General features: G+C 36.6%; 1 long non-coding RNA gene across 1 annotated transcript; it reads left to right on the top strand.

Annotated features, from left to right (window-relative positions):
• The first annotated feature begins 8,490 nt into the window (after positions 1–8,490).
• LOC130607656 (uncharacterized) lies at positions 8,491–25,499 on the top strand. Its single transcript, XR_008974299.1, has 3 exons — positions 8,491–8,809; positions 9,511–9,595; positions 25,410–25,499. It is a non-coding gene; the product is annotated as an uncharacterized LOC130607656 (long non-coding RNA).
• The last annotated feature ends 728 nt before the right edge of the window (positions 25,500–26,227 follow it).

Here is a 26,227-nt window from a genome sequence, read left to right as displayed (position 1 = left end):
GAATTTTAGAACGTTTCAGGGAGAGGGGGTATGTGTATGTTAAATGTCTAGCCAGAATAAACCCAGCCACTGATTGGGATAGCTTAGTGAGGATTTTTTTTTTTATGTGGGGCTTTCTAATGGCAAAGGCATGAGAATCAGACTTGTTTAGAATGAAAAATGGAAATACAAACCTAAACTAATAAACTGAAATGTAAGCCTTTTTTTTTAGGTGTTCAACTTTTTCAGATGCTGATCATAATACTCAAGAGTAAGTCTACCTAACATTTACTTAAATAAAATGGATTCGTATTTATCCTTAAGAGTGGCACTACATTAGTGCCACTGTTAAAGTGCAAAAAGAGTAAGTTTTCTTCTACTCTTGAGACTAAAACTGGTCTTTATAGTCCAAAGTAGAGCAGAAGCCAGATTGTGTGGTTTGGGTTATTTATTCCTCCCTTGGCCCTAACTAGAAGCTTTCTGAAGCATCTCCTGTTTGCTATTAGGTGAAAGGTAACTGACCTGGAAATTATAATACAAATCCAATTCTAAGAAAAAGAATTCTTTACCTTTTATCATGGAAATTGTGAGTACTGTTCTAGCAAAACTAGTGTGATTCCAATGCAAAAGCAGAGTGGTGTAGTTGCTATAAAAAAAACCCCAATCTTTACCAAGGCATTATTGATTCTAATTTTGTGATGCTATCCTGAGCTTCTGTTGACTGGCTTTGGGTCAGGATGTCTCCCATTTTTCCTTAACTCGGTATTAGCTTCTAAAATTGGAGAACATCTGTTGCTTAAAACAAAGAAAAGAGGTATTTATTTTTCTGCTGCCAATACACGGATCTCAAAAAGGGTGGAGTGAGTGGAGTAGGAAATTGTCTTAGTTTGTTTTATTGATATTGCTACTGGAAGGGTTGTTGCTGAACAGCTTTGTTAAATGCACTAAGTAGCAGAATAAGAAACAAATTTTATGTTTTGCTATGCTGTACAGTACTTTTTATTTAATACACATTTAAAATACTTAGTATCTTGGACAAATTGTTTGTCTCCTGGAATCTTACTATTTCAAGTAATCTAGGAGCTATGACCAGTTATTGTTATGTCTCAGTGTTACCATAAAGATGTATGGCTTTTTGTCTTTAGTTAGTTGCTTTTTGTTTTGTTTGGGTTTTGTAATTAGAGTAACTGATAAATGAATACAATTCAGGGAGTGCCCCGATACAGGATCTGATAGGCTGCAGTGGGTAAGGATTCTACAAAAACCCTGATGAAAAATCATTTTCATTATAAATAGTGGTGCCTACATTTTACAATTTAATGATCAGAGGTACATACTTGAAATACCAGGTTAAATTTAGTTTTCCTAGAGGTAGATCTAAAACTGGAAAGCAAGTGTTGTATAGCATTTGAATTACAATAAAATTTCTTCGAACTCTTCTGCAATTTTGGGACCTTTTCTTGAGAATCATGTTGAGCCTTTCTGTAAGGAAATAATATGAACATAAGGATGTAAAAGAGATACTCAAAACAATAGAAGGTTCCACTTTTTAGACAGCTAGGCAAGCTTGCTTACAAAAAAGGTACCGAGTTACCAAATAGGGTTTGAATACCTGTTTTCTGAATTGCTATCTCATACTGAAGAGAGAATGCCACATACGTTTCACAGCAGTCAGCTTTAAAGGATCATGCTGTATTTAGTTAATTTTTGGACATATCCTTTACTGCTGTTTGCATTGGGCTAATTATTTAAGAGGATGTACTGTAATATTGTGATGAACATCAGTATTTAAAAATAAAAATCAAAACCACATGCTGTTATCATTCGCATTGAAATTCTAGTAGTTTTCATTGGCTTCAGTAAACAAAGCAGAATCTGTGTTCTTACCGGCATGGTAAAATCCTTTGAAATGTGGTGGATCATATGCTGACTGATTTTTTTATTTTTGTTTTTTTCCTAACTCTGTAAGAAGTAATGGAACACAAATAACTTATTTTTAAAAGACACAGTAGCTGCATGTAGAAAATTTCAGTTACAGTTTTTATCCTTGATTTGGATAAAAACCAGAATATTATTTTGAGCATTACTCTAGTTAATTTTCAGAAGTGGAGTTTCTTTGGGAGCTTATTTTTCTAGTAACTGCATTATTTTAGAACACTTCACTTAGTCTGATAATAAATTTAACTCAATATAATATGCAAGCAATAATTTAGTGAAAATTTAACACCTAAACTGTACATACTTGAGTTATCCATAGTCTAAGCTGGGACAGTGCTAAAAGCGTTGTATGATACTGTTTTATGGTCAAGGTAATATTTAACACTATCAATTCATTTGATTAACCTTTAGGTATTTGAATTCTGAAAAGTTCATTACATTTTAACGTGCATAATTTTAGCACTGTAGGAAAGCTGATAAATGCTTTAGTGTGTACTGTGGTGCATGGCATGACTGGAAGACTTTAATACATTGTACAGACAGGTAATATTCTTCATCCAAACATTTTACAGTAATTAAATTCTTGTAAATTAAAATTGTGAATGAGGCAAGTGCATAAGAACATACAAAAATGGCTATGTGTGATTCATGTCAAAAGTGCCTCCAGTTCAGTATCTTTGTTCATGATAACCAGCAGAATTGCTCAGGGAAAGGATATGAAGGCAGGATAGGTGTTGGAGTGGTTTCTCTTGCTTTTATTTTCTCGTTATGCTTGGCAATCTCAAAAGCATTTATTGAGGCTCCTTTATTATTGCATTTGATAATACTTGATGCTTTTTCCAGTAAATTTCTTTAGTCACTTTTTGAACTCGATTTATACTTAGGCCTGCACAATGGAGTTTGGCACTGTAGGCATTGTTTGGAAAGAGTACTTGTTTGATTAAGCTTTTCTCCTGATAGTTTAACTAGAGCCATCTCATTCATGACTTAACAGCAATAACGTCCTTTTGTCATTCGACATTTTGATGCCATTCATGATTTTATAGGCTCTTGTCATAGCTCCCTTTCAGTTGTCTTAGATTGCAGACTGAAGTCTTACCTGGGTTCCCTCTTCCTTTTCCTCTTCAGGTCAGCAGCTTTCAGAACGGGTGAGCCGCCAGCTGCCTTGGCTTGCTCAGCCTCTTGCAGGGCAGCATCTCCTGCTTTTGTTTAAACTGGTCTGCCATCCTGTGTCACTAACTCCTGTGCTACAACACAGCCTCAGCGACAGCAGGCCACAATCAGCAGAGTTTTCCCAGCTATTTCATGCCCAAGGCATCATGCTGCATTCCAAACAGAAATCCAGAGTACTGTTGCCTAAGTGTGATGAAACCACTGAGACAGCTGAAGTTTGGAAGCCGGTATCTCTAGGTCTTTTCCTTAAAATGTGTTTCCCAAAGATGAAAAAGGCCAAAAGACTGATTTTATTTGGACTGATAATTAAACAGGAAAAGGGATTTCCCCCCAGCCCCTGAAAGAAAAAAAAAAACACTAAATAAGGCAGAACAGAAATAAAATTTGTTCACAATCTCCCATTGCCATCCCATGTTTCCATAAATCAGCTTTATTAGGAGGTGAGAAGCTACAGAGCTGACTGAAACTGAGTGGACAGGCAAGGGCTGCTCTGAATTGTAACAAATTGTACGCATCTCTAGTTTCTAGGAAGAGTTTTTTCATTGCAAGAAGAGTTTGAATGTCTGCTTTTCTGCTGTCTGCTTGGGTGTGCTGTAAATTATTCTGCCTTTTCTCTAACCCTGCAGACTCAGAACATTTTTCTTCCTTAGCACGGTAGGAATGAGAGTTGCTTGCAATGACAGGAGCCGTGTCCCTTCAGGGAGTTTCACCTTCGTGCCTCTTGTGTTAAAAGAACAGAATGTAGAAGGTAGAAGTGACAAATAGAATGAATACTGTCCATCCACAAGTTTCACTGTTTGATGGCATTAATGATGTCATCTTGTCACATACTTGCAGAGAAGCACCCTTCAATCTGCTGTAGCAGAAAGAGGAGGAAGAAAAAGCAGCATCCTTTAATGCTTTTCTGTATATTCTTGAGTGGGATGCCAGCCTTTATGGCTTAGAGAATCCTCTCAACTCTCAGCCTTGGCCCTGATTGAGCACATCTTTTGCACAGCTGTTGGCTTCTGAAAGATTTCACTGTGCTTCAGGGCCTAATGGGTTCTCATGTGGTACACTATGTACTGTGGATAGTTTTTCCTGGAGAAACACTAAAAATCCCCCTCTAGTTCAGTACTATTGAGAACTAAACTGGTTATCCTTTTATGCCTCTGACTCCAAAGATACCTTTTTCCTACATGGTTTTAATTAATTCCTTATTGCCTAAATTTCAACCAAGACAGCAACAAAGCAACAACTTCCACAGAACCTGCATTTTATATTTGATGAAATAAACCCGACAACTTGGTTTTTCCTATTTTTATTTTTATAAAAAAAGTCTACTGAAGTGAATAAAACTGAGAAAGTGTCAATAGTACTTTTAAACCTCTTATGCAAAATCTTAATCCAAAATGCTGTTTACAGTATATGTTTGAAATGCTCTGAACTTTTTATTTCTGACCACAGATTAAAAATCCCATAGGCATTTGACATGATTGAAATAGTGGGCTGCAATCTTAGATGCACATCAGACTCTTGTACACTGATGCATAAAATTGGGAAACCTTGAAAAGAAAACTTAGTACATTGGATCTCCAGAGGTCTGCTTGTATTTTGAATCTTGACAAGCCTTTCTGATTTGGGTTATCTTTATCTATGGCTTAAAGTCGACAGACTTCTGTATCATGTGATCTCTTAGATATCTTGGTCCTGATTTTTGTCTGAAGGTTTTGGCTTCCTGTTGCACTGATCTCTGCTTAGTGGGATTATTATTCTCTTAAATTCAAGCAAACCAGATTCTACTGTCTCTGAAATTTTCTATCCTATGTGCTGTGAAGAAGATGGAAAAAACTGTAGTGGATCTTTGTCATTTTTGCTCCTGTAAGGAGAACTATGTCTTGATTTAAATACCTATCAGTGAGTTCCTCACACCAATGCTGACTAACGCATTTGTAGACAGCAGATGGGAACCTACATTCAGTTTTTGGAAGCAAAATAGCTGATCCATTCTTAGGGTAAAAGAGCTTATAACACCGGTTTGAACTCTTTCCTTTGCAACATCAGTTTACTGTAGGACGCTTCCTCCCTGCTGGAACAGGGATTAAAGCTTCTTTAGGAAGATGTGCCACCTGTCATGTAAGGAGTCACCGGAAACCTTTCCCTATTCACCAGACGGCAGCATTTGTTATGGTATGAGGCTGCTAGACCTTATTTATGGATGCCATTAGGCTGACATCTTCCTGACTGAAGCAAGAAGGAAGACAGTGAATGATATTTATCACCTGCTGAGCTCAGTACTGGAATGGAATATTTACAGTAAACACTGCTGTGTTCTTTCTTACTAGGAGTTAAACAGTCAATAGTAGGATATTTGAGTTGTCGCTGGTTATTCGAGAACTAATAGTGGATTGAGTGAGCCCTTTAACGGCTATTAGAACAGTAACTACAGACCTTTTACAGACGCCATACTGAATAGTTGAGGATTATTTACATATGACTGTGTACAATTGACAGGTTTGCTGGTAAAGCTACCCTTGTACTGCTCATACCAACAAAGTCAAGTGATGTAAACAAAGTTCACGTCTACATGACAAATGGATAGCAAGGCCCATTTGCTGAACTAGAAAACTAGAGGAGAAATAAGGTGCAATATCCAAGTTGCTTGTTTAATACAACTGCATTTGCAGTAGAATTCATAGCTAAGACATATATACTGCCAAAAAAACACCACAAACAAACAAACTTACATTTTAGTCTGTATAGCAAGCATATTATGATAAACATTGTTGCTGTGTAAGTAAATCATAGAATCACAGGCTCATAGAATAGTTAGGGTTGGAAAGGACCTTAAGATCATCTAGTTCCAACCCCCCTGCCATGGGCAGGGACACCTCACACTAAACCTATGAAATCTTTTGCAAACTTCATACATAAGCCTGCTTTCTAAAGCAGCTAGAATTGTGTGGGAAGGATGATAGCTTCCTAAAATGTGCTTTTGCCAAAGGAAGACAACAACAATGTTCAGATAGTTTCTGGTATTATGCCATGTTTTGTCTGTTGCAGTGTTGGTACTCACTAAGTTAGAAGTCATTCACTCCCTGCAAAGTACACCTGATTTGAGAGAATTTTCCTAATCCTTCACAATCTACCAGGTGAGAATCATATACTAAAATAATGAATAAGAACTATATAGGGTATTGATTGCATAAGGGTTATCGTTGTGTATCTGTCATAAGACTGATGTGTTTAGGGTTATAAAAAAAACAAAGTGCATTTCACTTTTTTTCTTTCTTAGCTTTTTTTCTCCACAGGATCACATTATCGTTTGGTGATCAGTCATCTGAATAGGCAACCAAAAGCATCGCTTTTCAAGCATTCAGAAATGTTTGAATCAAAGGAAACAAAGAATGGCAAGTATGAGAATGGGCTATGTAAAAGTCTTACAAATGTATTGTTAGTCTAGACTTATGTTATGCCCCAAAGACTAGGTGATGATGCTGTTGTGTTGTCTGCAGTACTAGTGGCCTGAGCTCTCTGAAACCCTTCCGGGAAAACTTAGTTTTTTCCCTTCAGTGCAAGTATGCTGAGGCACCTTATTCCATCCTTTGTGTCAGAACAAAGCCAAGGTGATACTCTTGTATGACACAATCGGGAGGGGCTGTTGATGTGGCATACAAGTTCCCTTGCATAAGACAGAGAAAAAGAGAGAGGCTTCAGTCCTGTGTGCCATCTTCTGATGTAATCTTTGTCATGCAGTTACTGTGGACTATGAGACAGTCCTGACCCTCAGCTAAGACCAGGTTATTTGTGAAGTGAGAGGAGGGAGACAGCTGCAAAGCCTGAAACCAAAAAGCCCTTATTCAGGAACTTGAGACTTTTGTGTCTTTTCACTACAGTGTATTTACTTTTTTTTCCTAAACCTATTGGAAAAGGCCAAAATACTACTCATTACTAATCAATATTTTTTAATCTGATACTTAATTTAAGATGCTCTCACAGGAAGATCCCTGCAGATAGACCTCTAGGCCAGCAAAGGTTGTTGTGAATTAAAGCCTACTGATTTGATTTTATTTTTTCTTAAATCCTATTTAGTCACAAGTAATTAAAATAGTCTACAATGATTCTGATTAATTCCATCTATGGGCAACACTAATTCCGGAACAAACTAGTTTGTTTCAAGTAAAATGGAATGAGGTGCTTCTGTAATAAGAATGGCCCCATATGGAATTAATGAGGAACAGTTCTATGTGTAGAAAGCCTTAATTACCTTTTGAATGAGTTTCATTTGCAGTGTCTTTGCTGGAATGTATATTTGGATCTAGATATATATATATATATTAGGATACTTGCAAATAGAGCACTAAATCTTTGTTTAAAGTTTTTGCCAGAAGTCTTCAGAATTTGGGTTTTTTTTTTTTCCTTTCAAAAATCAGAACACGAATTTTTAGGGTTTTAGTCAGTATGTTAGACTTTCTTTTTTAAGTTTAGAGTCTTGATTTTGCCCAAATAATAAATAGCGTAAACTTCTTACATGCTTTAATAAAGTACTCCAAGTAATACTGAATGTTCTGGAGTAAATTTTCACAGTCAGCTTTGTTTGCCAGAATGATTGGAAATTTCTTCATTCAGGTAAATTTATAGATTAGTATGTTAATATATACTTATGTTTATAGATCTTATCTGTTTGACAAAAAGAACATCATAGCCTAGTGGTTTGGTTTATACTGGTAATTAAAGTCTCTTCAGTTTGAAATACAGTCCAGTCCATACATTTTGATACAATCAAGTAGTAAATTTCATTGTTTTATCTGTGAACGTTACTTCTACCAGTGAATTGATACCAGTTACAGAATACAGAAGGATATCTTAAGACACACACACACAAAAAAATTATTTTTCTTTTAATTGTTTCTTTTGAGTGTTTGCTAGCAGTAATTTAGTTAGAGCTTTCTTTTTTCCTTGAATATTGAAGTTTTTTGACCATCTGGCTAGATTTCAATGTTAGTCTTGTGTTGACAGACATTTCTTTGTATTCAGTTAAAATTATCATTTTGTATGTCTAAATAATATTTGTATTAAAAATATGGGATTTTTAGTGGTGTCTAGAAAACCACTAGTCAGCCCTGATTTATCACAATGACTTGTACGTAATAAGAGAGGATGCAGTGGTGGAGAACAGAGCAGATTCCCAATACTTCTGAGTGCCTATGTATATAAAATGTTTCCACAATTTCATTAATTATGCTTCTCTAAAGAAAGAAAGTCTCCTTTTAATTCTCTGCTTTTAATATTTTCTTTCCTTCCTGAATGGAATTGATGTCAAGGATACTTACATCGCACTGCATGACTGATATCCCCTGTGTGTGTCGCGCTAGAGTTAAGAAAGGTTAAGAAATGCTTATTTTTAGGGGGGAAAAAGAAGCAAAGCCCTCACAATCTCATTTCCAAACTGGACCATTAGTTTTCTTATTTAGTATAAGCATCAGTTACTACCTGCTTATAAAACTGTTGCTTAACTGAATTGTCTGAATTGTAGTTTACACTGCTTCTTTTGTATCATGCATTGCACAGGCATTCTTTGACTTGTTCATCAGAAGTATGTGAGGGTATCTGCTTGAAATTAGAAACTTTCTGTATGAATTGTGAGTGTTCATAACTTTGTCGTGCCTACAGTTTTTCAAAACATGGATACCTTCCCATAGTTGCCACAGCAGACTGGAAAAGAATTATACAGAGCAAAGTAAGGGGATGGCAGTTGTGCTCAGAAATAACTAGGTAGACTTGCATACTGAGATGGTAGTATCAGGCTAATGTAACTCAAGTGTTCAGGCCTGATAACAGTCATTCAGTATAATTAATCAAGATGCATGTGTTCAAGACCTTTTTTCTTTTTAATATTAATAGCATTAGGGCTGCACATAAAACGAAGATCCTTTTGAAAGAGCATATTCTTGAAACTCTGTCCAGGGCTGTGAGAATAACTCCTGTTCTGACCCCAAAGAGGTTCGGTATTAAATCAAGTAAGAATGTTAGAATTTTACTTAGGACTATCTACAAAAGATCACATAGCCTTTAGATTATTTGTTCAAGAAAATGCTCCATGTTAAACTTACTATGAAACTAAAATTAAAAAAAAAAAGCGGGGGGGGGAAGGATTTAAAGAACTCAATACAGGTGGAATTGTGGAATTGTCACCTCTATTCCTTCTTTACCTTTGGAAGGTGGAAAACAATGAAAAACAATGAAATTTTACCTGGCATTTAACTTGCCATTGTATGCTGTAGGGCTGATAGGCAGAAGCATGTGAATTTGGCAATATAATCGCTTCATCAACCTTTGGAAACTCTAGTTGTTTACATACCTGAATTGTAGCTTCTCAGAATTGACTTATAGTGGCAGTTGATGAAAAATGTTATTTACGGATCTTAATCTTGGCTTCAGGTATTTGCTGCTATGAATGTAGATTACTCCAGATTCACACTTGAACAGAGTAATGAGAAAACAATCTACTCCAAAAGAAAATACAGTATGTATTTTGTTGTTATTAACATTACTGGAATCTTCCCTAGTCTCTTTGTGCATGCTGTTGTCCATCCTCCCAAACCTTCTGATTATCTCTTTGAAAACAGATTCTGACATGCTTCAACTTTCTTACTTAATGAGGTGGTTTCTCAGTCTTGGTTAAAGGAAGATAGGAAAGGAATTTGACAGTTCATTTTGGAAGCAAGATTTTGGGAGTTTTGCTTTTTATTCCCCCTTTTCATTTGCTTAGTCACAGTGGAATCTTTTCTGTCAATTTTGAATTACTCTTCTATAGAAACTGTTTCTATAGAAATTTTTAACAGTCCTAAAGGCAATATGTGGCCCTTTTGAACACTTTGAATATTGGGTCCAGCTTAATTTCACTGTGCATAACTGCATGTCACAGTTTACTGTTGTGTAGAGGTAGGTGAGTTAGTTCAAATTGTTATTTACAAGAGCAGAAATGATCTGACCAAGTTGATTCAGAGCTTAGCGTAAGTACTGCTGTACTTGGAAGGCACAAATGGTGGAATAAGGCCTCAGATTTGCTGGTGAAGGAAAACTGTTCAAAGAAGGCTGAACCCTATAGAACTAAGTCCTTTTAGAAAAGGATAAAGTTTAGTGATATGGCAGTACTGACAGCCCCCAGGTTTTTTCCACTGCTTTCCGAGGCTGTACATGGGCCTGTAGAAGTGAGGACTCTGACATTCCGTGCATCCTGCACAGCAGCCATTGCTCTTGACAGCCCCAGTAAACATTTCTGCGTATGTATTGTTTCCACACGTATAGTTACCTGTTGCTGAAGCCAAATTTTCTCTACTTCCAAGCCAAGCTGCTTACACTTAGTTTGGTCACTTCTCTCATACTTCAGGATCTGCAGTAAGAATCCTGATAGGTGTCACATGCATTTAGTGCAGGGTACTGAGTTCTTGTCATCCTAGGTAGTTCTGTCACTCTAATCCTTACATATGACTGGGCCTCGGAAGCAAATCTTGATACCTTATTAGTGATCCTGTCTCACGTGTTTAGAATATTGACATTTCAAGCATTCAAAAAAATCATATTTTAGGAAACAAGTGACCTTTATGTGGCCTAAAAATTAGAAGCTTGGGAAAGATGCATATTTCTAGTTCTTTTTGACTGCTTTCTTGACTTCCAGTGGATTTGCATTTTCAAGCTTTTTTAGCAACCAGAAGTTAGGCCTCCAACAATAATTGGTTTTAGAAGTATAACATTTTATAAAAATACTTTGTCATAAATTTCTGTGTGGGTGTCAAGCTTTTGCAGTGCATGTACTTTATTTTTTAGGGGCCTAAATGGCTAATAATCAGACTGTAAAATTGTGTAGGTTTTTTTTGTAATTAAAAAATTTGGCATTCACATGGTTCTGTTAGTTTAAAGAATAATAAATGTACCACCTGTGATAAAAACTGCACCTGTTACTGTACTGCATTATCTTGATGCATCTACTTGATATCTGGCTTTATCAGTTTTGCAGTAGAGCAAGGGGACCTGAAAATGCCCATATGAAACCTTAGTGAGATAAAATCAGTTTCAGAGAATAAAGTAAGGTTTGCAAAGTGAATTATGTCCTTTATATGTGTTAAAATACTATTTCTGATGCAGAAATTAAGATCTACTTACTATTATTGCTATGATGAATGTTCTAGAGGTGCCTAAAATAAAGATACAAAACAGTTACACTTGACTTTAGTGTTCATGTCCAGAAAACAAAGGAATATCTAGCAGATGGTCAGTACTAAATATTGTTGACCCATCTGACATTTTAGTTTGACCTTGTGTAGTCTGCACTAAAGCACTGGAAAGGCAGCTCTTTAACAACTAATTAGGTAAGACAGAGTCAGAAAAGACTTAGTAGGTCAGGATGCTTCTAGTTAGGAAAATGAAATAGAAAAGCATAAGGTATATCCAGAATTGTGTAATAAAAGTCTTGGATTTTAAAGCTAGCAGTTCTCACATGTTTTCAGTCCTAAGTCTACATGAGCTATTCACTGAGCAAGTTAACATTTCTATAATAATTTCATCAGGCACTGACCTTAGATAGCTTGCTGTGCTTGCAGTCCAGCATTAAAATGAGGTGAGGTCCTTGACTATAATGTTGAAATAACTGCAGTGGAAGTGATGCTACTCAGGCAATTACTGGCAGACTTTTGCCTAAAAATCTCCAACAAAACGTGGCTTTGAACACTGCCAGGGATGGGGCAGCCACAGCTTCTGTGGGGAACCTTCATCTTCATTAAATTAAAAGTGTATTTTTAACCTGCATGACCTCAGAGGAGGACCTGTTTTTCAGAACTCCGTTCTACATGGCTAAGAAGTTGAAAACCACCAGGGAGTCCAATTTCTGCTTTGCTGGTTCTTATGAAAAAAATTAATATTTTGTCTTCATTAGAGCTTGAGCTCATCTTAATTACCATGCCAGTTCTATACTACTAAAGCTTACTGGTACGTTGTTTTGACTAACCCTAAATATAGTTGTGTCAACATAACTCTTGATAGTTTGTCAGTGTTGTTTATGTGGGTGATGTCCAGAAAAAAAGTGCTCGTGTCCTGCATTGTCACAAGGAGTGGTGGCAATTCTTCTGTTACAGAATAGCTCTTAGCCAAATCAATGTAAGCGTGTGAGGAAAAGACAAATGCCATGTTGTGTTTGGAACAAACCTTCTGATTGCAGCTAAACCCATACTATTCAGCTTGTCTGAAACTGAAATATTCAAATCAGCAACATAAATGGTTTATCTAAATCAACACCTTTTGAAATGTCAGAAAAACAGTGCCAATTACAACCAATTTAATATTGACTTTAACCAGCATTTGTGGTTTTTACTTTAAAGTCAGACTTGTTAAAATATATGTAATCCTAATAGTTCTGATACTGATATTATGGTTACTGAATAGTCACAGCCTTACTCAAATAAGAGGAAATTGATTTTTGACTCAATTGTATATTCAGCTTTGCTGTGTAGTTTCCCTGGTGGGCTCTTTAAAACTTGAATATTATATATAGAATCTGAGTTGGACTATGACAATCCTCCGTTGCACAGATGCCATGATTGCTTTTTAGTATCCATAGTTGAGGAAAAAAACAATTAAATGACAGTAGTTTTATCTTGGTGTTTTCAGACATGATTTATTAGTTTAACTGTAGTTTTTGTTAGCTTTTCCAAATGTATTGAAGCTGCCTTTCCACACATTTCCAGCTGACTTAAATCCATTCACTGATGTAACCCTGCATACAAACTACTTTCATAACTATGTGAAATAAACACTTCTGTGACAGGTGAATGCTGCTTAAATCAGAAGCAGAAGAATCCTATTTCCCGAAACTATTCAAGAAGTAGAAACTTGATGGTCAAGGTGTAATTTCAAGGTAGCTCCATTTTCCATATGAAGTTTAAAGTGTTTTTGTTTACTTGTGATGCAGCTTCTGCTAAGAACACAGGAGTGAAGTGTGTATGAGTGAAAGTATAAGCGACTTTGTACACAGCTAAATGAACTTGCATAGTAGACTGCTGAAAAAAATACAGAAAAACTACACAAGAGCTATGTTTTATAGTCTTCCAGCGAAGATTTTTACTGTTCTATTTCTGTGATAGAGCAGACGTCAGGAAGGAGAATAAAATCAGCCTTGGTGCCCATTCTTAACTATGACAAGGAATGGACAGATCAGGGTAGTCTCATTTTGCCCTTCATTTCTTTAACATCATCAGGGAGGGAAAAATTGCAGTACTGTTGCAGCAGCCGCAGAAGAGCCCTGTGCTGTTCAAAGCCACCTCTGACAGAGGTATTAAAGCCTTTATCCTTCATTTTGTGCACATGATAGCACAAAATCTGAACTTTCACCTTTTTTCCGGCGTCATGATTATGGGCCTGATTTTCTACATTTTAGCTAGGTTATTTTTTCACTAAATTTAGCTGAGTTAGAAGTTACACAGCTATATACTGGAATTACTCCTTCTTGTCAGTAATTCAAGACTTAAACCATTACAATTTCACTGACATCAGTGAAAGTACATAATGTTGGCCAGTAATAGTGTAGCTGAGGAAGGATTGGTATCTGCAAGTTTTCTACCATGTGTTATTGTGGGAATCAAAACAAAAACTGAACAGAAGGTCCACCTTTTTGTGGTCCTTCAGTTTTTAATGTATTACTTGAAGGGGTGGAGAGAGCAGTCGGATGCAATATAATTACTGAAGCTTTTATATTTTTTTTCTAGCTCATATGTACGAGCTCTCGTGGGAGAGATGGAGACTTTCAAGCTGTTGTCCACTTAATTTTTATGTTCTCTCAGGTGTTACAGTACTAAGTTGTATTTTCATGTGAAATCACTATGCTTTAGCTATCTTATCTTCCTTATTCTGTCTCATAAAATTCAAGTGACTAGAAGTCACTGGATGGTTTTATGTGGGACTTCGCGTACACAGGAGAGTTGTATTCACATGTCAGTCACTTTACATTGTAATGACCTTATCCACTCGGGAATTATGAAAAGATTCAAAAAGTTCTGGTGATGAAATATTTCAATTACAGTATTTTCAGGCTTTTGCTAGAGATCAAGGGAGTTCCAAACTGAGACGCTACTCTGTGATCTCAGCCAGGACCTCTTGACAGGTCAATAGTAAAGGCAAGGAAATGCTTTTAAAAGAAAAAGAACCAACTAATCGTGATTCCTTCCTTATTGGGTAGCTGCCCACATCACTGTGATAAGCCATCACTTCTGCTAGCTGGTGACTTGGAAACCAGTAAGGCTTTTGATAAAAGAACTTGTTAAAAGCCAAGAGCTTTTCTCAGGGGAAAAGAAAAGGCTAACTGAATTTCCAAGGTTTAATAAATCATGGACTTGAAATACGCACTCAGCCTTACAATCTTGTCTTCAGTTGTCTTCCTAGTACTGGGATACTCAATCTATTAACCTTGCAGAAAACACTACAATTGGTAAATATTTTTTAATTGCATTTGTCTTAATTGCAAATAATCACTTTTGTGTGCTTGCACCTACAGTTGGGTTGCTTTTGTCAGGTACAACTTGTCATGATTATGTTAAGTGGATGTGAGTCAATAACCTTTCCAAATATGATTCCTGAATGCTAAAAATGGGGACTCTTAGGGGCAGGGTTAAGAACTTATCACAATAGTAAGAATTTAATAGTTTACCTCATTAACTCCTATCCTTATAATATTTAGTTTGGCTCCTCTTCCTGCTGCCTCACTGTAACATTTGACATACCTGATTTTTAAAAGTTATCATAGAAAAATATTTACAAAGTGCCTTGCAAATCAAGAGCCAACCAGTACATGAAATAAATGTCAAAGTGTTATCATAGGAAATATTAAAACATTAATCATATGAAGTAGTTTTAGAGATCTTCCAACTATGAAGTAGCATATTTTCAATGCTACAATATTTAAGATGATATATTTGCAAACCTGAGGCATGTGAAAATGTAAGAGCAGACACAAATTTGTCATCCTGAGCATACTGAGAAGTCATTGCAAGACTTCATTTACTTTTACTATATTTCACTTCCCCTCAGCTCCTCAAGAGATTGTAATGTGATATTATGTGCACAAATTCTGAAATCGCTCTCAGACTGTTCCAGTAGTCCATGTTAGAGATGCCTTATCATTTATTTTCAGAAGAAATAGCTATGACATTTCAGTCATTCACAGTGTAAGTTGGGCAACATGAAAGCATATTTCCTGGACTTCTCTCAGCCTTCTTGAGAAGAACCTTCTCAACCCTCAGTCAGTGAGATCGTCATCACATTTTCTAGTGTGTAAAAGTATATGTATACTTGCAAATGCTACTATTATCTGCAGAATTAATGACAATGGCTTAATGACTTCATGACTTAGCAGTAATCATCCTTCTGCAAGACTGCTTGAAAAAGAAACAATTGCAGTTGTCCCCTATATTTGTGAAAGCTTTGACAAAGGATTTACTACCATGATGCATAATAGCTGGCAAAACATAATGGCTGAACTGAACATGCGGGCTTCCGGAGTTAGAGAAGTATCTAAGATATGGAAAAAGCAATAGGTATAGAACTAAATGCAGTAAACCATCTATCTCTTTTGAGTGCTGAAAGATCTTGCAGGAACTGAACAATTAGTTTATCTCTGTGACTGTGCCAATGATGTCATGACTGTAATGCCAAAGTTTAGTGTTGTTTGCCCGTAACAAAGTACTTGAAGGCAGTCCACCCTCTTGAACTCCACTGATACAGAATGCTTCTGAATAGCCCTATGATTTAAGTGCTGGCAGCAAATGCTCTACAGCCCACACTCTGTAGCAAATCTGGAGTCACGTGGATGAAAACTGGCAGTCTTTGTGGATGACTGTGCCTGAAGTAGCAAATAATCTTTGATGAGGTTATGACAGGGGATGAAAAAAAGTACCAAAGTTCTTCCAAGGGGTACTGTGTGATTCAGTTTTGTGGTGAGGCTGGGAGAGAGGTTTTCATTAGGTAGTGAATACAATTGTATGGCTGCCAAAAATACAAGGAAAGTATCAAAAATAGTAATAAAAACATGAATAGTGCTTTGTGGTTTCATAATGGTATCATAAACTGTAATCATTCTTGAAATTATCTATTTGGCTTAAGGATGAGATACATGCAATCTTAGGTAGCAGCATATAAAGCAAAAATGACATAAGAGAGAAAAGGATTTAGAGGAAGAGTGGAGGAGTAAATGTGATACTTGCCATGGCAGTGGAATGCTGTAATCCTTACTTCTATTTCTTGTTTCGTTTTGTTTGTTTGGGTTTTTTTCAGTTATTATAGGAGACATTTGAATATATCAATTTTAAAGAAAGACAATAGCCTGGAAATACCATCTCTGCAAAATAATTCTTATGCTATACAGCATTTCCTGGAAGTGGCTACGTGTCTCAGTTTCTAGGCCTTAACAGGCAGGTAAGTTCATTAGTGTTAAATCCACACATACATGCTATATTCATGCTACTGAGTGAAGGAAAGAGAGCAGTGCGTTGGTGAGTGTAATCAATAAAAGAGATCAAGCTATGGAAATGAACAGGATGTCTGCTGGAAACCAAGAAACTGCTCAGGAGGTAAATAAAGACTGGGCCATATCTGGAACTGCATCTTTCAAATTAGAGAAGCAAAATGGAGTTAAAATAGTTAAAGTTTGTCCAAGTATTTTCAACAGGAAGGGTCACAGAAACGGGCATATTACAAAAAAGCAAAAAGGTAAATGTAAAGCAGTGGTGCAAGCAGGAGAAATCTCTTCTCCCTGTTCCTATTAAGAGTTGATAGGACATGTTACGAGAATATTCTGTTTTCTTCTCTTAGAAGTATCATAAAATTGATAATTTCCAAAAGCAATGTCTGTCTGCCATTGTCCTGGATCCTGTACTCCCTTGTTAAAATTTATGTCAAAATTTATCCTGACCAGAGATTATTCTTACTCTGTAGCATCTGCTACTGCAGTTGTCAGAGACAGTTCAGCCTGCTGGGCTGCACCCAGAAGGGCTTTTCTTGTGCTCCTAATTACTAAATCTAGAGCGGTGGGAGATCCTTTCCTGAGGCTAAGAGCAAGGGTAGGGGAAGAGAATAGTAACACAAACAGGAGAACTTCTGTCGTAGAAACCTACATTTACACCACATTACATACAATATGAGATCCAACCTTCACTGCTACTATAGCACTACTCATTTGAGTTTGAATGAAGATAAAGCAATCTGATGGCTGCCAAAAAGAAAATATTATGGCCATACATTGGAGCAACTTCAGTGTTTTTACCCAGCACTATAAAGGCAAACAAAGTGAACATCTGTTATATTTAAACATTTGCTTCAAAGAAAGAAAATTTCACACAAGCTCATACCATATACATGCATAAATGTTAGCATAAACTTCAACTCATTTCACTGAAGAGAATTCACAAGAGATTTTAACTCATGTAACATGCTTATACCAACAAACAGAATAGCATCAGTGGATTTCAGGTTTTTGAATGTTTGAATATTTCCTTTTGTACACCAGAAGGAAAATATGGGTGAGACACATGTTCTTTGTCTTGTATCTCTGAGAAATCCTTTGGAGTCTAGGAATTGCTCAAAATACTTTTTTTCATAGAAAGGAGGAGTATGCAGAATACTTTTCACCTGGCCCTGAGTAAAAGAATGTCTAAGGAGTGCCTGAAGGAAAACATTATAGACTTCTCTCTATTCTTTTTAAATTACTTGCTTAAGAGAGTAAGGATGGTTTTAAAAGTAGGCATTCCATTCACCTAGAAGATGTGTGTTCTAGTTGTGTAGTGTGGAGCTTTGGTTATTTTTTAGGAAATTCTACCATTGTGTTGCTTGCATGTCACCTTTAATACAGTGATTCAGACATCGCAGTCTTAGTTTAAAATTTATTGTTCACATCAGTGGGTACAAATTATTTTTAGAGCACTAGCTGGTCTCAGCAGTGATATAAGCAGTTATTATGCAGATCTCCCCCATTTAGCTCTGCTACTGTATCATACCTCACAGCTTCTTACCTGCTCCAGTCCTGAAAAAAACGAAGCTTATTTTTTTCTGGAATGCCTTTAAATAGCAAACTTCTGTGTATGCTCAAAATCAGCCATATGATTGGAAGGAAGCAAGGAAGAAAAGGAGAAGGAGAATTAAAACAGGACTTTTAATCTCTTGAAAAACAAGTGATTGTTCAAACTTTGATATTGTAGGTGATTGCTTTTCCTCATCTCAGCTGCTTGTGCCTTGCTTTGTGTTCTGAAACAGGGAAAGATGGGTTATAGGTATAATTGAGTAATATGATTTCTCTTGCTACTGAGATGAGCACTAAGCTATTAATATTTTCCTTCATTGCATTATTAATTTATTTGTAAATATTTACAATAAATTTCTTTACAGTATTTTTATTATGTAATATTTACATATAATACACATATGCATATTTACGTATAATTAATGTTTACATATAAATGTAACAATTTTATGTGATATAAATATTTTCATTTACAATAGTATTTAGTTTATTCAAAATTTACAGTAAATTTTGTTTACAATAAAATTATTAAAATATATTAATAATTTAAAAAATTATATTGCATTTTAGGGACTAAACTATGTCATTTTGGTATGAACATCTGTATTTTAAAAGAAAAATTTGAAAACTGACCTAGTTGCTTTCTTTACCACCTGCTTTTTAAAATCTATTCTGGTGAGAGGCAGAACAGTCAAAAGAAATTTAGACTGAGGGATGATCAGACTTGGAGAATATAACCAAATTACTCTAGACCAACAGCTGACAACCATTTTAGGCAGTTTTTGCAACTTCCCTCATCCTACCCTTTGCATCTGTAATGCTTTCTCTCCTCTCTAGACACAAGGTGCTGCAGACCTGGGCAACAGGGAATGAGAAGGAGGCAGAAGTGTTAGGATTATATAGTGGTATTTCTTTTGCTTGCTTTCTGGGCACACTTTCCTACTGTCTGGAAGAGAAGAGCAATGCTGAGGGCCTCAGTGAGGGGTGAAGAAGAATCAGGGATGCAGGCCTGCCTTTCTGTTCTCAGCCTGTGAACCTACAGGGTGCTCTTTTATTAAGAGATGAGAAGAAAAGAGGCATCAACAGCTACAGTGTAAGGAAGTAATTTGCTTTATGACCAAAGGGGTTGTGGGCGATACATTTTGCTGTTAGAAATGGGTTTGACATTGTTCCATATTGCAAGCAAACAATAAACTAGAGTCTAGAAGCAGAGTGAAAAATGACTCTCAAAGATGAGTTATCAGTGTTTTGTTTCAAACTAAGAGGGAATTTTAAGTTAGGTTCCAGCAGAGTCTGTCCTAAGGTAATTTCCATTTAATATTATAATTAAGCACTCGGGTAGTGGAAAGAATGCGCTTACAAAAATTTATGAGCAAGTGCAAGCTGGAAGAAAGGGCAAGTACTGTGAAGGGCAGAACTATCTTAACAAATTGGAATCGTGGTCCACAATAAGCAGGATAAATTCACTTAATAAATCTGGAAAATAAAGATTTACGAAGTCAGAAATCAGATACGTACAAACAAAAGAAGAAAGGACCATCAGTCAGTTACACAGCAGAAGGAATACAGAACCTATTCTGAGTAGCAAGATAAATATAAGCAAATAATACAGTAGTGTCAGGACTGAAATAATGTAGTTTTGGGAAATATTTGCAGGAAGGTAATGAATTAGATCATGAACAAATTATTCTGGTATGCTCAGCAATGGTGAGACCTCAGTTGGAATGCTGAGTTTGGGTTTTGCACCACACTCTGAAAAGATGAAGGCAGACTATAGGAGGTGCAGAAAAAATCAACAGAAATGAGAGGCTCAGTGTAAATGGTTTCCTATGGCTTCATCTGACCCTACATTTCTGTGAAATAACCTTTGAAAGTTTCATCATCTCTTTGCCCAATGCACTTTGCATATTGTTCTTCTGTTACTTTCACATATTTCACCAAGATTTCATGATTGTAAGAGTCCTTTGTCCACTGCAACTGTGTGGAACGCGAAATCTGGATTTGTTTGAAATATCTGTGAGTTTAAATACTGACTTCACCAAGACCAGGATTTGGCCTTTTCACCCTGGCCATGTTTTCTATGTCCTGAATTTCATCTGCTGTTAAATGATTATTCATAGCTACTTTTTTGAGGATTGATTCTTGTTTGCATGGATTTGAATTGTGCCAAACATTTTTCTGTGGTGATGTCATTTGTTACATCTTGTATAACCATTCTTTGTTCTTTCAAATCTGTTAGAAGATGAAGTAAACTCATAATTAAGATTAGGCATGCACTCAGCTGTTCAACAGCATTTGGTAGATTACAACTGTCACAATTACAGGAATTCTAATTTGGAGATCTATATGGCTGGAGAAATGGGCTGACAGAGCCTCATGAAGTTCAACAAGGGCAATTGCAATGTCCTGCACCTGGGGAGGAACAACCTTAGCTACGCTTAGTATATGATTGGGCTGCCTGGCTGGAAAGCAGCTTGCCAGAAAAAGACTTGAGAGTCCTGGTGGACACCAGGTTGAACATGAGCCAGCAGTGTGTCCTTGTAGCAAAGACAGCCAACAGTATCCTGGGCTGCATTAAGGAGGAATGTTGCCAAGAGGTCAAGGGAGGAAGTTCTTGCTCTCTACTCAGCCCTGGTAAGGTCACACCATGTGTGTATATTAATACCTGAAGGGAAGGTGCAAAGAGGACAGAGCCAGGCTCTTTTCAGTGGTGCCCAGTGACAGGACTAGAGGCAGTGGGCGCAAAGCTGGTACACAGGAGGCTCTGAACATCAGGAAACATTTTTTTGAGGGTGACTGAGCACTGATGGAGGTTGCTTTGGGAGGTTGTGGAGTCTCCATCCTTGGAGATGGATACTCAAAGGCTGTCTGGATATGGTCCTGCTTGAGCTGAGGGGATGGGCCAGATGACCTTCTAAGTTCCTTCCAACCTCAACCATTCTGTGATTCTGTGAATACTTCGGAAGCAGTAACCTTCATCTAAATACTGGTTGAAAGAATAGGACACAAGAGAGCAAAACAATCTAAAATATTAGCAAAAAGCATGTGGTTGAAAGAAAATAAAAGTGAGTTTTCGTATTTCTGTGAACAAAGAACCCTGCATGCAATTATTACCTTGTAGAGAATATTCATCCCATCGGTAAATTTTTTGAGAGATGTCTGAGAATGTATTAATCTCCTAGATGGCCATTTACTGTCCTTGCTTTTTTTACGTCTAACTTCCAATTTAATCACTTGTCTTTTTCTTCTTAGTTTTACTCTGAAATTTATACTGGCCCTTCCCAAATATAGCAGCTTTGTATCATATTTAATTTTAAATGAAAAAAACTAACTAAATGAGAAAACTAATTTTCCACAATAAATCCTCATCCTGCACTATATTTGCAAATATTAATACCTGGTTATTTCTTTCTGTTTCCTTTGCCAAACTCCTTTAAATAAGGTTTTTATTTACTTCGATATTATGTTTCCTATAACTAAGAGTATATGTCCACCTTTGTAGCTTGTGTAGCATGAAATAAGGTTGGTTATAGATGTCTGTCATGTATAGTGTTGACTATAAGATAGACTATTCATACCATTAAACTGCCTGCTCTCCTGTCTTGAGTCACTTAACATGTACCGTAGGATTCTCAGTGATTTAAAAAAAAAATATTACTGAACAATTTAACTAATGTCAGGTTTTTGTTAGGGATGTGTCTTACCTACTTCATTGTCCTACTATTGCATGCCTTCCTATATCGTTATACTTAGAAATTCACAGGTAGACAGTTCTCTGAGGCTTAGAATTGTTTTATGATGTGTTTTTCCGAATGGAAGTCCCAGTCCATAAATACAGTTGTCCTTGAGATTTTATTTTCCCTCTTACACCACCTGAAGTTAACATTGTGCACCAGGCTACCCAATGAGTATGTATTTTTAGCTCAGAGTAAATGTCTCCATTCTGTTCCCCTACAGACGCTTCTCAAAGTTGCTCTTAAGGGATTACTTAGTAGAGCTTTAACATTACAAACTTTTTTCCAAGCAAAATTCACACACCTGAAAAACAAACTGCAAATGTAAAAGTTCTGTTAGGTCTGCTGAGTAACTTAAGAAGCTAGAATAAGTGGAGCGTTCAGAACATAAACTACAAATCAGCCTTTTGTCATTCCCTCTCATGCCACTAACAAGTCCTTCTTGGTCTTCTCAGGTGCCTCCCTTAGAGACCCTTCCAGTTTTTTTGAAGTTCTATCTAGAGATCATAGAAACACGTGAGTGCAGCAGATGTCAGCAGTCCTAGCCCAGATTAGTTGCCTATTGCAATGCATGTGAGCAGTATGACAAGTGGCCTGGACAGATGTCTTCTGCTCCATGAGGGAGAAATCTCTGCTGCTGCAGTTTCACTGCTGTGGGTATTCAAACCCTAAACTACTAGTAAGCATGGCAATCATATTCCTTGGCTGCAGACTTGTCTTTTGTGCATATGTAGTTAACCACTCTATAAATTAAATCTCAACATCTAGAAACAAGGAGTGGTTTAAAATTTGGGGGTATGTGGCTGTTCATTAGTTTGCCATTTACTAAATAACTGTCCACAACTAGGCATGTCCACGATTTGAAGGATTTGTCTGTTCATTGAGCTGACATAAAGTGAGGAAGCAACAGTGAAGCTAGTTCATGTGTGATATAAGAACATAAAATCATGCATTTTAATACCCAGCATGATAAATGTTTGTTTTCATAGTTGATGGAGATATATTAGTGAAATATACAGAATTTTAATCTTGAATTTGCAGTTCACTTCTTCAGATAAGTGTAGAATCTTACAGTGATGTTTCTTTTCTTATCCTTTATGTATGCAATTTACTGCATTTTGAAACACATATTTATCATAGAACTGAATGCATACTAAAACAAAACAGAACATATCTGCATTCATCCCTCACTGTGATGTTATCTTGTGCAGCTCTCCCCTTTCTGCCTTCTTGCTTTACTATTTATTCACTCTTAGTATCTGGTCTTTGTCTCATAAATCATGTTGATAGTAAGCTAAATCTAAAATATATTGTATTTTAACATGAGATTACATTTGGCCTCTTGGGGACAGTTAGTATATAAGAAGACACAGGTTTTAATTTTGTCAATTTTTATTGTTTTCTTTTTAATACTCCTATGATCATTCTCTCTATGATTCTAACTTACTTTCCTAAATGGCTTATTGAAGGATCACTTGATTCCCAGTTTTATTTCTTTAGTCTACCAACTCCTCCTAGCTTTCTACATCTGTGCTAATTTTCTCTCACTCCTTGGTTCTTTCACCACTTTCAATGGCTTTTCTGCCTATTCACATTATCACTCATGTTTTTACTTGCTTAAGTCTGTGCATGTTAATAATTCACTTGATTTGGAAGAATAATGCACATTTCCTCCTTGGCTCATGTATTCCAAACCAAACTGCTTCTCTTCACTGTTGGCACCAACTCACACGTGGTTTACTTAAAAATTGGTTTCAAAGCAAAAAAAAAACCAAGCTGCGCAAAACAAAGTTTTCAGCATAGTGTATGTGTAAGTGCCATCTGAATGATTATTAATACAGTGTTTTTCTATGCATAGGGGCCAGGCCTCTCTCAAGCAATTTGTTTGATGTAAATTAAAATGGAAATTTAATTTTTATGACAGAAATAATTTACTGCAAAGACTCAAGATGAGATTAAAAATGCTTCTGATGTCCTGAATGAATGTAGATAATACACGCCTAAATAGAGCAGGACGTTCATATGTATATATTCATGTTTACATTTTGCATGTTACATGCAGCAGCTGAGCTTCTGTACTTCTGATTGTAGTATTTGTTTGATCACCAGGCAAATTGCTTGCTCTTTCTCTTTTCACTTGTAAAATGTGGATATAATTTCTATTTGTAATAATATAAGAATTAATGTTAGTAAACCAAGGATAAATTATTATCCATTGGCCTCATTACCAGCTCATTTATTTCAGTATAATTCCACTGATAATTAATAGTCCAAATATTTGCTAATTTTCCTTACTTTCTTTGAAAAAAAAAACAACTTCTGTAATCCTTAGAAAATCCCACTGATAACTTGTTAATTAAGCTTTAGTGAGTAAAAGTGACTGTGTTTCTCTTTTTTTTTCGGTGATACATATTAGTTTATTGATATTGTTGCAGTATCAGAAAAGCACCAGTGTTTTATAGTACAGATACACAGTAAAAGTATTGTCCTTTAAAAAAAGGGATCAGAATCTCAGAATTGGTTCAGAGTTCCAGCTGTGACTGGCAGAATATAACAATTGTGAAATACAGAATGAAAATAAATCTGTAGGTGGCTGGCTTAACCTATACAGTAATATCAGGCAGTACAGCCAAACTGCAGCACATGGGGAAATGTAAATAATTGTTATTAGTCCTCCCATAATCCTGGAAATTTCTAACGTTAATCATACCATAGACAATCCTTCACTATATCCCAACTAACTTGTTGTTCTCTTCTGCTTCAGCAAGCAAAGACTGATCTCTGTTTTGTTCAAGGAAATGTAATTTGTGGAACTGTAACTCTTGGCATAACTAGATAACCTTAAACACTGTCATCAGTTTCTGATCCTAATGGGTATGTCCTGAAATGAATTGAATTGTGTTGTCGTACTTCAGCCTAATGTTATAACATTATTTTGTAATTCCTTAGTACCTTTCATCTTATCTTATAAAACTTACTGGCAAATATTGTTGACAGAATGCTACTAGTATTGCAGAGTTAAGAAAAAAAAAATTACACAGAGCATTGCTGTTGTTGTAATAGAGCAATTGCCTTTAGCCATTTTATGTGTGTGTGATATAATTTCTAATTTCACAGTCACACTGTTTCTTCACAAGGGCCGTGCTGCAGTCAGGAGAAAAATAGTTGGTGCTTATTTGTGAGGAAGCATTTGTACTGCATTTCCTCCTAAGGGCGTGAGCTCTAAGTTGCTTTTGCTGAGTGTACTTCAGTCTGTCAGTCAGCATGCTTTTGGGTATCTTTTTGTTAACTATGAACACATCATTTGCCTTTCAGAAGCCTAAGCTATGTCAACCTTGTTTGCAGCTTGAAACCTTCCAGATACCAAGTGTCAAAGAACAACCAGTATTCCTAAATGAGCTAGGGCCCCAGTCATATGCAGTATGGTTGGCATGATGCTCACCGATGCATGGATTAAGAATGAAAATGCAATCGAGAACCACTTGCAAAACAGCTTTACATCAGGACAGCAGTATGTGATTTTACATCATGGGACTCTCTTGTAGTCTTCAGACTAACCATGCAGTTTTCCATCTCTGCCGCAAGTGAGGAAGGTTGCTACTACAGAAAAAAGGCTCAATTGCAACGCCTTATGCGGTAAGCGTTGGGAGGGGGTTATATGATCATTGAATTAGAGAATGTATTAGTATAAATATGCACAACAAGTGGAAATTATGGCATCACAGGTAATCCTAATCCTGGCATTTAAAAAAATTGTAAAATGCCTCTTTTTTTTTTTTTTATTAAAGACATATACCTTTTTCTTTTCTGTCAATGTGCCATTGCCCGTGGTTTTATCAATGCATGTTGAATAAAAAGAAATGTCATTGCTGACATCTACAGAGGTCATCAGGAAAGCGGTAACTGCTATGTTAACTGTAGAAACTCCTGCCAACTCAAGCTGACAAGCCAGCTTCCATCAGCAGAGTGGTTGTCATCCTTTACATGGGCCATTTCTAGCCTTCTTTCAAAGACAGTTGATATCAGCAGTGAGACCTCAGCAGTTTTCCCTCACCTTAAAAAAAAACTGATTTTCCTACTGAGGTTGCCTTTCTCAGCCCCAATCCTCACTGCCTGTCCTCCTGCAGGGAGGGTGCAGGGTAGATAATCTCTACTCTGTCCTTCAACTGTTGTGCATGCTCAGCATCCCAGCTGCTTGCCTGAAATGCGGTGTGTCATTTTCAGCATCACCATCTACTCCCTTTGCTTCTTCCAGATCTGCAGATATGCTGCACACTGCAATGCAGTGAATGCATAAATCACCTACTTACACGTGTATATATGCACAGGTACTGCAAGTATCCCAGTGCCAGCAGCATCGAGC

The sequence above is a fragment of the Pezoporus wallicus genome, unplaced genomic scaffold (assembly GCF_028554395.1).
Source record: "Pezoporus wallicus isolate ANWC-B61680 ecotype Strahan unplaced genomic scaffold, APGP_CSIRO_Pwel_v1 contig_3181, whole genome shotgun sequence".
Lineage (NCBI taxonomy): Eukaryota > Metazoa > Chordata > Aves > Psittaciformes > Psittacidae > Pezoporus > Pezoporus wallicus.
This window is presented reverse-complemented; position numbering and strand designations above follow the sequence as displayed.